The 10,000-nt window shown below is 36.2% G+C and overlaps 1 protein-coding gene across 5 annotated transcripts in view; it reads right to left on the bottom strand.

Moving 5' to 3' along the window:
* The window catches only part of LOC135219208 (uncharacterized), an 80,478-nt gene that overhangs the window by 62,368 nt on the left and 8,110 nt on the right, over window positions 1-10,000 (bottom strand). Inside the window, exon 1 of one of the 5 annotated variants that reach the window (XM_064255769.1) lies at window positions 8,222-8,341. The exons of 1 other annotated variant lie outside the window; for it this stretch is intronic. The gene's annotated coding sequence lies outside the window, so the exon portion shown is untranslated. Of the gene's footprint in view, window positions 1-7,184; window positions 7,354-8,217; window positions 8,342-10,000 lie in introns of those variants that run through there. 3 more of the 5 variants (XM_064255773.1, XM_064255770.1, XM_064255771.1) reach the window with 3 other exon arrangements.

The following is a 10,000-nucleotide window of genomic DNA, read 5'->3' on the forward strand; positions in this document are numbered from 1 at the left end:
ATTATTATTATTATTATTATTATTATTATATTATTCAAAAGATGAACTCTATTCATATGGCACAGGTTCACAGGGAACATTGACTTAAAATCCAAGCTTTCAAAGATTACGATGTTCATTGGAAAAAAATGGATACAGAAAATTAACAAATGAATAAACAAATAAAAAGGTAAAATATTAAAATTCAAGTTGAATTGTATTAGGTTAGTAATGCATTGCATTTTTCCTTGAACTGAAGTTTCAAGGGGCAAGAATGATGGCAAAGAAGCAAATAGATAAATGAAATTGTAGTAATAACACGTAAAATAAATAATTGTAGCAATAACACATTCAACCTTCAACAGAGTCAGGGAGCAATTATGGCATATGAGAGCAAATGATAACTTCTAAAATTAACTTGCCAGTCTTCTTGTCATATTAGCTTGAGGGATAATAATAATGATGAAGATAAAAAAATATTAACTTGCTGGATGATAATAATCATAAAGATAAAAAACGAAGTGATATAAAATAGCAGAAGAAACGATGAACAGAGACACTACAGTCCACACTAATTATTTCTGTTTTACACACGACGACAGGGAAGGAGAGAGAGAGAGAGAGAGAGAGAGAGAGAGAGAGAGAGAGAGAGAGAGATGAGAACGGACTTCGTTCATGAAGGACGCAGGAAACCCCTAACAGCTGAAACAAGTGAAATTATTCAAACAATCTTCGAGACACAGCACTAACAAAAGGCAAACAAAACTGTATATTATCAAACACGGGAACAAGCTGTTGTGTTCACAAAAGGCAAACAAAATTGCTCTAACAACGACATCCGTTTCAAAGCGACTCAACTCGAAACAAAAGTTTGTTCGGAGTACAATATAACGTCAGTTCCACAGATTTTAATTCACTGTTTTTTCTTGTTAATCTATAACTTTATTTATTTATTCATTCATTTTACCCCCCCCCCCTAATTTTTACTCCGTTAACTGTCCCTGATAGTTCACTGTTGTTTTAGTTCCAGTTTTAAAACTTCATGCTCCTCCTCAACCAAATTTTGAATTATACATAGATCGTCTATGTAAGAACTTTTATATATGAAAAAAAATTTTATATACATATATAGATATTTTTATATGAAATTTATTTAAAATTTAATTTATTCTATTTAATTTATTTCTGTGTCAATTACCCAGATGTTGTGACGCCAGATTTAATAGACACAATTAATCAATCATTCATTTTCATTTTCTCCGTTAACTGTCCACTGATAGTTCACTGATTGTTTAGTTCCAGTTTTAAAACCTTCATGCTCTCTTTTAACCATTTGAGAACATTCAGGTCTGCGATAGCTTGTTTATGCCTATATATAAATACACCAGCCTTATAACACTTACATGTAGGTATCTAAACTTGTAATAATAATAACAATAACAATATTATATTATTATTATTATTATTATTATTATTAACGTTAATTATTTGGACCTATAGACTTATCAATGCATGATACATATACTTGCGTGCCTAAACCTCTCAGCATATAGGCCTATGCTTCCAGTAGGCCTATAAGCCATCTATTGGGTAAATTTATGTCGCAGTCAGAATAATATATCTCCTCGACAGCTAGAAAGCTTATCTGTCCATTAATATCATCGAGTGGTAGGGAGGTGAGAAGCTAATTGCATACCAACGTTTTCAAAAGGGCTCAAACGGTACATGATCTTTTAAACCAGTCAAAAATTAATCTCCTCTGAACCTAATCCCCAACAACTTGCAGCACTGAATGATTTGTGGCTACTGACCACAATTCAATCACTACTACAGTAGATTCACATCACCCGTGCATCTGATGTCTAGGCCAGTCCCTTACGACGCTCCTGATTGGCTGTTGATATGTCAATCACAGGGCTGGACACTCTCAGTCTCTCTCGAAAATTCACATAGGCAGGATGTATGTTCCACCTTTCTTGAGGGATGCGTCTTTCTAAAGTATCCCTCAGGAGAGGTGGAACATATATCCTGCCTATGTGAACTCTCGTGAGAGGCTGAGAGTTTCCAGCCCTGTGACTGGCTTATCAACAGCCAATCAGGAGCGTTGTATGGAACTGTCCTGGACATCAGATGCACGGGTGCTGTGAATCTACTATAGTGCAAATTATTGGTGACCAAGTTCAGAGCAAATGAATGAATGACGGTTTAAAAGATCATGTATCCTTTGAGCCACTTTGAAAATGTAACTTACAGCAATATAAGGCATTTCCCCATTAGCTGACCAGCTCGCTTGCAATAAACATGCTGATATGCTAGCTATTTGCTACTAAGCTATATAAGTTGTTACCAAACAGGACATTATTATATAATAAATATAATAATATCCCTCAAAACTAACAGTTCTGCTGCTACTGACTCTAACTCAATGGGAAAAGATTTTTACGGTGATCCTATCTTCACTGACAAATCCTTAACGATTTTTCCCGGATCCGTCTCAACAACAAGAAATTCCAGCAAACTTTTTAAGCAGCCAGAAGCCTAGTCGATAACACCTCGACGATTAGAATAGATAACATCAATATCATTCGGTCATTTGACACAAAGGAGCTATTAAGCATAACCTTTTCACATCATTTGATCATTAGACACAAAAGAGCTATTAAGCATAATCGTTATACATCATTTGATCATTAGACACAGATAAACTATTAGGCATATTCGTTTTACATCTTTTGATCATTAGACACAAAAGAGCTATTAAGCATAATCGTTTTACATCATATGATCATTAGACACATAGGAACCATTAAGCATCATGTCTTTCGCAAACGAAAGGATAATGCTATCCTGGGAATAAGGTGTTCGTCTGTGTCAATAAACAATCTCGATAAATCAATTAGAGCCATGAGATACGGAGATGAAAGCAATGGCATCTCATGAAGATTTGTTTTGGCGCGAAACCTAGACGCACGCCGTAAGCAGCTGCTAGCTACTCCTTTCTCCAACGCTGATTTAGGTGGTGTTGTTTTAACGTGAAATTACAGAGATAAGGTCGTATTTTACTTTCTTGGGACATTGCGGGATTTAGTTGACTAACTAGGATTGGCAAAGGTTTTCCTGGGATTAACGACGCTCATTTAGACCCCGCGGTATTTTGTCAATATCAGGGACATCTGTTTTTCTCTCGATTCAGTCAACATCTTCATTTGTCTACAAGACCATTAAATGAACATCCATTAACATTTTGAGAATTCTTTCGGCGATTAGAGTTTCAAATCCAATGTCGTTACATTTTATGAAGAAAAGAAAATTCCCCTGACAGTGATAATAGTGCAAGGATAAGTTCACTTCAAGCGCTGAAAAATAGACCAATTTCGAGTACACTTTGTCAAATAAGAAAAAAAAACGCAATTCTACCGTATCTTTGGCACGGCTGAAAATAAATAAACTTGACTATGAACACAGCAAGGATTTGTTTTTCCCAACATGAATTTGAACCTGTCAGAAAATGTAAGGAACAGGTAAAATACTACAGTCAGCGATATGTTGCTAAATCAAGGATTTAACCAATCACTCCCAATCTGTTGTTTGCGAGTAATATTGTTGACTCGACTGTGAGCTCTTCGTTTTAGCTTCCTGATTAATATAGTTATTAACAGTAGTTGCATTTGCGACAAAAAATATTGCAGATTTAATGTAATAAGCAATGAAATATTAGAGGAAAATATTTACACTGCGCTGTATTACATCTGTAAACACTTTAAATGAATCCTTGGTTGTCAAGAAATGTGGTGTTTAGCTATCAAAGCGATTCATCCCTAAACAGAATTGCTGGTTTTAAATTGCATGTGCAACATGAGTTACAAAGATTCAGTGCAATTCCAAAATGTTACATAGATGCTATGCAATTGCTACATGGGTTACACAGTAGACTCTGAGCATAGTTCTTTTGTCACAACATTTTCCACCAAATTTTGTCATCTATTGTTACTTTCTTTTGTTTTTCTTTTGAATATTAAATTCAACCCACTCTATAATAGGTTGGCTTAGCAAGGAAGTTTGGTAACTGGTAATAACTTTCGAATCAGGACCTGAGTTGCACAAACTTTATCTATGAATCTTCCGTGCAAAGACTCGCAAGTTTTCGTTAGGCTTATAAAACTTACTATAGTAGATTCACATCAACCGTGCATCCGATGTCTAGGCCCATCCCTTACGACGCTCCTGATTGGCTGTTGATAAATCAATCACTGGGATGGATTGGAAACTCTCAGTCTCTCGAGAGAGTTCACATGGGCAGGATGTATATTCCACCTTTCCTGAGGGATACGTCTTTCAAACGTATCCCTCAGGAGAGGTGGAACATACATCCTGCTCATGTGAACTCTCGAGTGAGACTGAGAGCTTCCAGCCCTGTGATTGGCTTCTCAACAGCCAATCAGGAGCGTCGTAAGGGATGGGCCTAGACATCAGATGCACGATTGATGTGAATCTACTATAGTCAATCATTTGCCAAGGGCTGAGGAGCGTCTACAAAAACTAAAGCATCGTCATATGTCAACAATCGGCCCCTTATTTATCTACCCCCCCCCCCCCACCCCCAATCCCCCAGGTCTGATAAGAATTCCTGATCATGACACCAGAACTAATGCGTCATTAGTGTGTAACGGCCAAATCACTTGAAGAAAATACATGGTTAATTACGGAATTACTCTACAGAATTGATAACTACAAAACCAATCTACTGATTCAGCAAATTACATAATTACTCGATGTAAAATCTTCTTAACTACTTATCCAGCCATTCAATGCACAGCTAGGCCTAATTATGGAATTAATCAACAGAATAGGTAACAAATTTCAGAACCATTCATTAATTAAGTATCAGATTACGTAATCAATAGACTATTTTTATATTTGTAACTAATGTGGAACCACTCAATAGATGAGAAAATATATTGAAAACCATTTGAGTGCGTAAATCTTTCTCATTAACAGTCTAACAAACCAGTTTCATACAGAAAAGTTAAGTTCGTTTAATTAACTCTAATTCACTATCTTACTTACGATAATACAATAGTACCACCAACACTTTTTTTCCTTCTATTTATTTTTCTTTCCCTCTTTCTTGCGATACCACTTGACAAGCCTGTAAGACATTCTCTCTCTCTCTCGCTCTCTCTCTCTCTCAACATAGTACCACTCTTTCCATTGAAATCTCGTAACATTTACGCTAAGCTTCAATTCAGCATTAAAATATATTCATTATTTTTCTTATCAAGGGACATTATCTTTTCCGGTCACTGTACATTTTGTTTTTTGTCATAATTTCTTTTTTATCAGTAGTATGTTTCTTATATATATTAACACTCCTATTGACATTCCAGAGGCAATTTATATTATCATGATTATTCCACAGAACATGCAGTACTATAATATTTCCTTTACTGAGCATGTTTTCAAATATTTTTGCTCTAAACTGATTTTCATTCATCGTTACATTTCTTCTAACACGTGAGCGTTACGTGGGCTTACTAAAGGTCTCCCCCGCCCCCCGTAGATATGACCCACTTAAAGAGGGGAAAGAATTCTTGCGCAAATTGACAACGAGTCCTTCCTTTTCCCGGAGACCATAAAAAGAACTATTACAAAAGCGAGCCAGGCAGCACCCGGATGTCCCCCTCGAGAGAATGACGTCTGCTTAGCGTTATTCATTTTGGCGTTTTCTCCGCGTACATATAACTCGTTTTCTCAAATTTTATTTCTTGGTTTGTTTTCTTATCTTTTGGCTTTCAGCTTTTCCTCGTGATTTCCTTTTAGCACAATGGCAGGTAACTCTCAACTCTCTCTCTCTCTCTCTCTCTCTCTCTCTCAACGATCTATATGTAGTAATGTTTTCTGCACTTTTCTGCTTTCCTCTAAAAGGGAATCTCTCTCTCTCTTTCTCTCTAATAGTCTATATGTACTGTTTTCTTCACTCTTCACCTCCTAATTGTGAAAACTCTCTCTCTCTCTCTCTCTCTCTCTCTCTCTCTCTCATCGGTCTATATGTACTGTTTTCTTCACTCTTCACCTTCTAAAGGGGAATCTCTCTCTCTCTCTCTCTCTCTCTCTCTCTTCTCTTCACGTTCTAAAGGGGAATCTATCTCTCTCTCTCTCTCTTCTCTCTCTCTCTCTCTCTCCGTCAACGGTCTATTCATTGTTATTTTCACTCCCTACTTTCCCATCGGCTAATGGTTCGTAGTCTCTCTCTCTCTTTCTCTCTGTCAATGGTTCAATGGTCGACTCATATGTATTGTTTTCTTCAATCTCTACCTCCGAACGGTGAATGACTCTCTCTCTCCCTCGCTCTCTCTCTCTCTCTTTCAGTTGCCCTTATGATATGTCCTCCCACGATTCCTTATAGAATCAGGGGCGTGGCGAACCGATTCGTAGTACAGCTTGACAACCATTCTTCTAATCCGCTCCAGTCTCTGACCAAGACCCTCCTCCTAATCCTTCGTAATCACGTATAACCAATCTACTCTTACTTCATCATCAGGAACTTCGTATACTTCGGGAGAACTACGATTTACGAAAGATTGAATTCATTTCTTTTTTGCATTCGTTTTGTGTCATTTGTCAAAACTTTCTATATTATATATATATATATATATATATATAATATATATATATATATGTATGTATATATATATATAGATGGATAAGTAGATAAACGATGAACAACAAACACACAAATATAGAGCAGCATCTTCATACCTCTCGCCTATTCCCACAAGGCAAGACGAGAATTATAACCACGTAACAGGTTGACTGAATGCTCATGCACTCGATACATTATATTAATCACACAACGCAATAAACCACGGTGTTTATCGCCTTTCATTGCTTATCATCCTTACTCATTTATCAGCCGCGGTCACAGAATAACAGCTCTCTTCGATAAATACCCATGACGTCATGTGTTGAACTTCGTCAATAGCGCGTAATGTGTATTTCTGCCCAGCCGTAGCGAAAAAAAAAACTACATATATTGTGTTCATTGATATACACACGTCTCATTGTCAAAACGATCATTATTGTTTCCTCCACAGGAAAAAAAAAAAACGCCTTTTTTTATACGGAAAATCAACGGAATTCTTCTTAAATCACTGAAATTCTCTCAAGACACATCTTCCTTTCGTAATATTCCTCTGAACACTCACATCCTTAATTAAGGCACATGATGATGCACATCGGCTTATTGATCCTGCGCAGGACGCAGAGCCCGAACGTCCTTCCTTTGGCCTGTAAGGATACCAACTGTTCGAGGTGTGAGACTGTAAGCGTGTGTAAAGGTGCTCTGAACGAACACATGACGGCCCGGAGGGAATGGCTGGGGTTTGCGTCTCTTTAATACCCGGCCGTCTTTAGCTGAGCTCCTGGCAGGCATCTCTCTCTCTCTCTCTCTCTCTCTCTTCTCTCTCTCTCTGTGGGTGCCCTGAAGTGAGCGCCTTTATCTCAGCTTATCAGCCTATCACAACTTTACATTTTTGTAGCTGCTCAATATTTCACATTAACAAGTACACATATTAGAAGTACTGCCTACATAAGGCTGCAGACAGTTACAGTTTAGCCTTTTGTTCGTAGATATTATACATACACACACATACGCAATATACGTTGCGTTGCTCTGTTGTTTTAATTCGTCTGTAAAATTCAGGTTTGCCTCCAGCCATCACCGAATACATTGCAGGATAACTGCAAATCATATGCGCATGCAGGCTCGCAGTCATGCAACAAAAAAAACAGTAAACAAGACCGATGAAGAGAACTCAGATCTGACGTACCTAAAATCACCTGTACGAAAACCGGGTTCAAACAGCAATCTTTGACCGGCTAGCATGAGCACACCTTAGTACCATGATAAAAGAACGATTAGGTCTACTTTTATAAATTCCTCGTAAGACTGTTATTACCTGTTTTGTATAAAGCTGTAAATATTGTATTAAATGAGGTAAAAGAGTTGTTAGACGAGAACGACGTACCAAGAAATATTAATTCTACAACAGCTTAGAGATAAGAGGGTCACGTGACCGAGAAAAAAATCGACTCATATTTCATAGGATAATCGTAGCGAATATACGTGAGAATTACTATACCACGAAACGAACACAGAGTTAACGCAAAAGCAAAGCAGAAAGAAAGGCGGCAACAATTACAACCAAAACGGGAATAAAAAATCAGTTTCAAATGTACCTACAAGATTGCACGCCAAGCAGCTCCTCCGGTTAGTCGTTCACGAGCGAAAGAGCAACTGAATTATAGCCTCTGGAACGATTGGCCTCCTTATCGCCAGAGCCTCTCCTCCTGATTGGCAGATGGAAATTCGAATCGTGGACGCCATTGGGTGGTTTTACAAGCGTGTGGGACGGGTTTTTATCTTATCTACATGAGCTATCATACATATCTTTAGAGCCGAGACTTTGAAATCGAAAACCAGGATGTTATTACTTACTTCACTAAAAGTAGATTAGTCAAATAAAGTCAGAAAAAAATGATGCAAGGAATTTTTAGTTCTCACGGTACAGGAAGGGCATATGCCTACGTATATAAGTATATTATATATATATATATATATATATATATATATATATATATATATATATATCACCCAACAGTCCCCCACCTATTATATGCTTATATGTGCTTTGAATGCAACTTATCACAATAGCTCCAACCTTTCTTTTTTCATCATTCATATTTCAGCTACATTGATATGTCAATCTATATTGTATCCAGATACAAGAAACACGTATGCATACACACAACATACATACATATACATATACATACTTTGCAAGGAATTACGATACCTGTAAAATTGGGAATGCTACAAAAGCTCTCTCTCTCTCTCTCTCTCTCTCTCTCTCTCTCTCCTCTCTCTCTCTCTCTCGTCTTCTTCTCTAGCTCTGGTATCTAGAGAAAAAAAATCTGGCCCAAATACCAAAATGCATTGTAAAAAGGTTCATATTCATTATCATTCACCGGCCGATGCAAAATCTAATCTGTTATCCGGAATCCGAACGAGTGAGTCAACACAATAACATGGCGAGCAACAGCTACAGGAAGGTGTGCTACCTGTCTCTCTCTCTCTCTCTCTCTCTCTCTCTCTGCTCCTCTCTCTCTCTCTCGCTTTATTGGTGATAAAATCAGTCATCGTTTATAATAATAATAATAATAATAATAATAATAATAATAATAATAATAATAGTAAGTATATAAAAACATGATATGAAAAGAATACATGCCGTGCTGCTATATTATCTAGTGAAATATGTCTGAAATAAGGCTTTTTTTTACCGAATAATAATAATAATAATAATAATAATAATAATAATAATAATAATAATAATAATAATAATAATAATAATATGTCAGAGGGCAAAAACAATTAGTGAGAATAAAAAACATACCTCCCAGTGTAATAATAATAATAATGATAATAATAATAATAATAATAATAATAATAAATTAATTATTAATTATTATTATTATTAATTATTATTATTATTATTATTATTATTATTATTATTATTATTATTACACTAATTGTTCATCGTAATGACAATGATAATTACTATATGCCGTAACTATAAGAAATGTCTTAAGGGGTGCTCTGAGAGCAAGAGCCCGTGCTGGCGTTGTGCTGGCTTAAACTTAAACATGAGAAATGCATAATTATCAATAATTCATAACAAAAATAATAAACGCTTAGCTTAATGTCGTTACTAGATAATTAGCAATAATAGTTTTCTATGGTTTATACGCACGGCCAATTGTGAAATCCATACATTAAATAACGCAGCTCTGATTTCGAATATTTGGGAACAAAAGACTAACTCGGATATGTTGACATAATGAAGTGTGTGACATTTTTCAAGTCACGTCCGATTTCCTTTCATATGTTGCCTTTTATGGCTCGTGCCTTATGAACGAAATAATAACATAATAATAATAATAATAATAATAATAATAATAA

Source organism: Macrobrachium nipponense, chromosome 1, assembly GCF_015104395.2.
Source record: "Macrobrachium nipponense isolate FS-2020 chromosome 1, ASM1510439v2, whole genome shotgun sequence".
NCBI classification, from domain to species: domain Eukaryota; kingdom Metazoa; phylum Arthropoda; class Malacostraca; order Decapoda; family Palaemonidae; genus Macrobrachium; species Macrobrachium nipponense.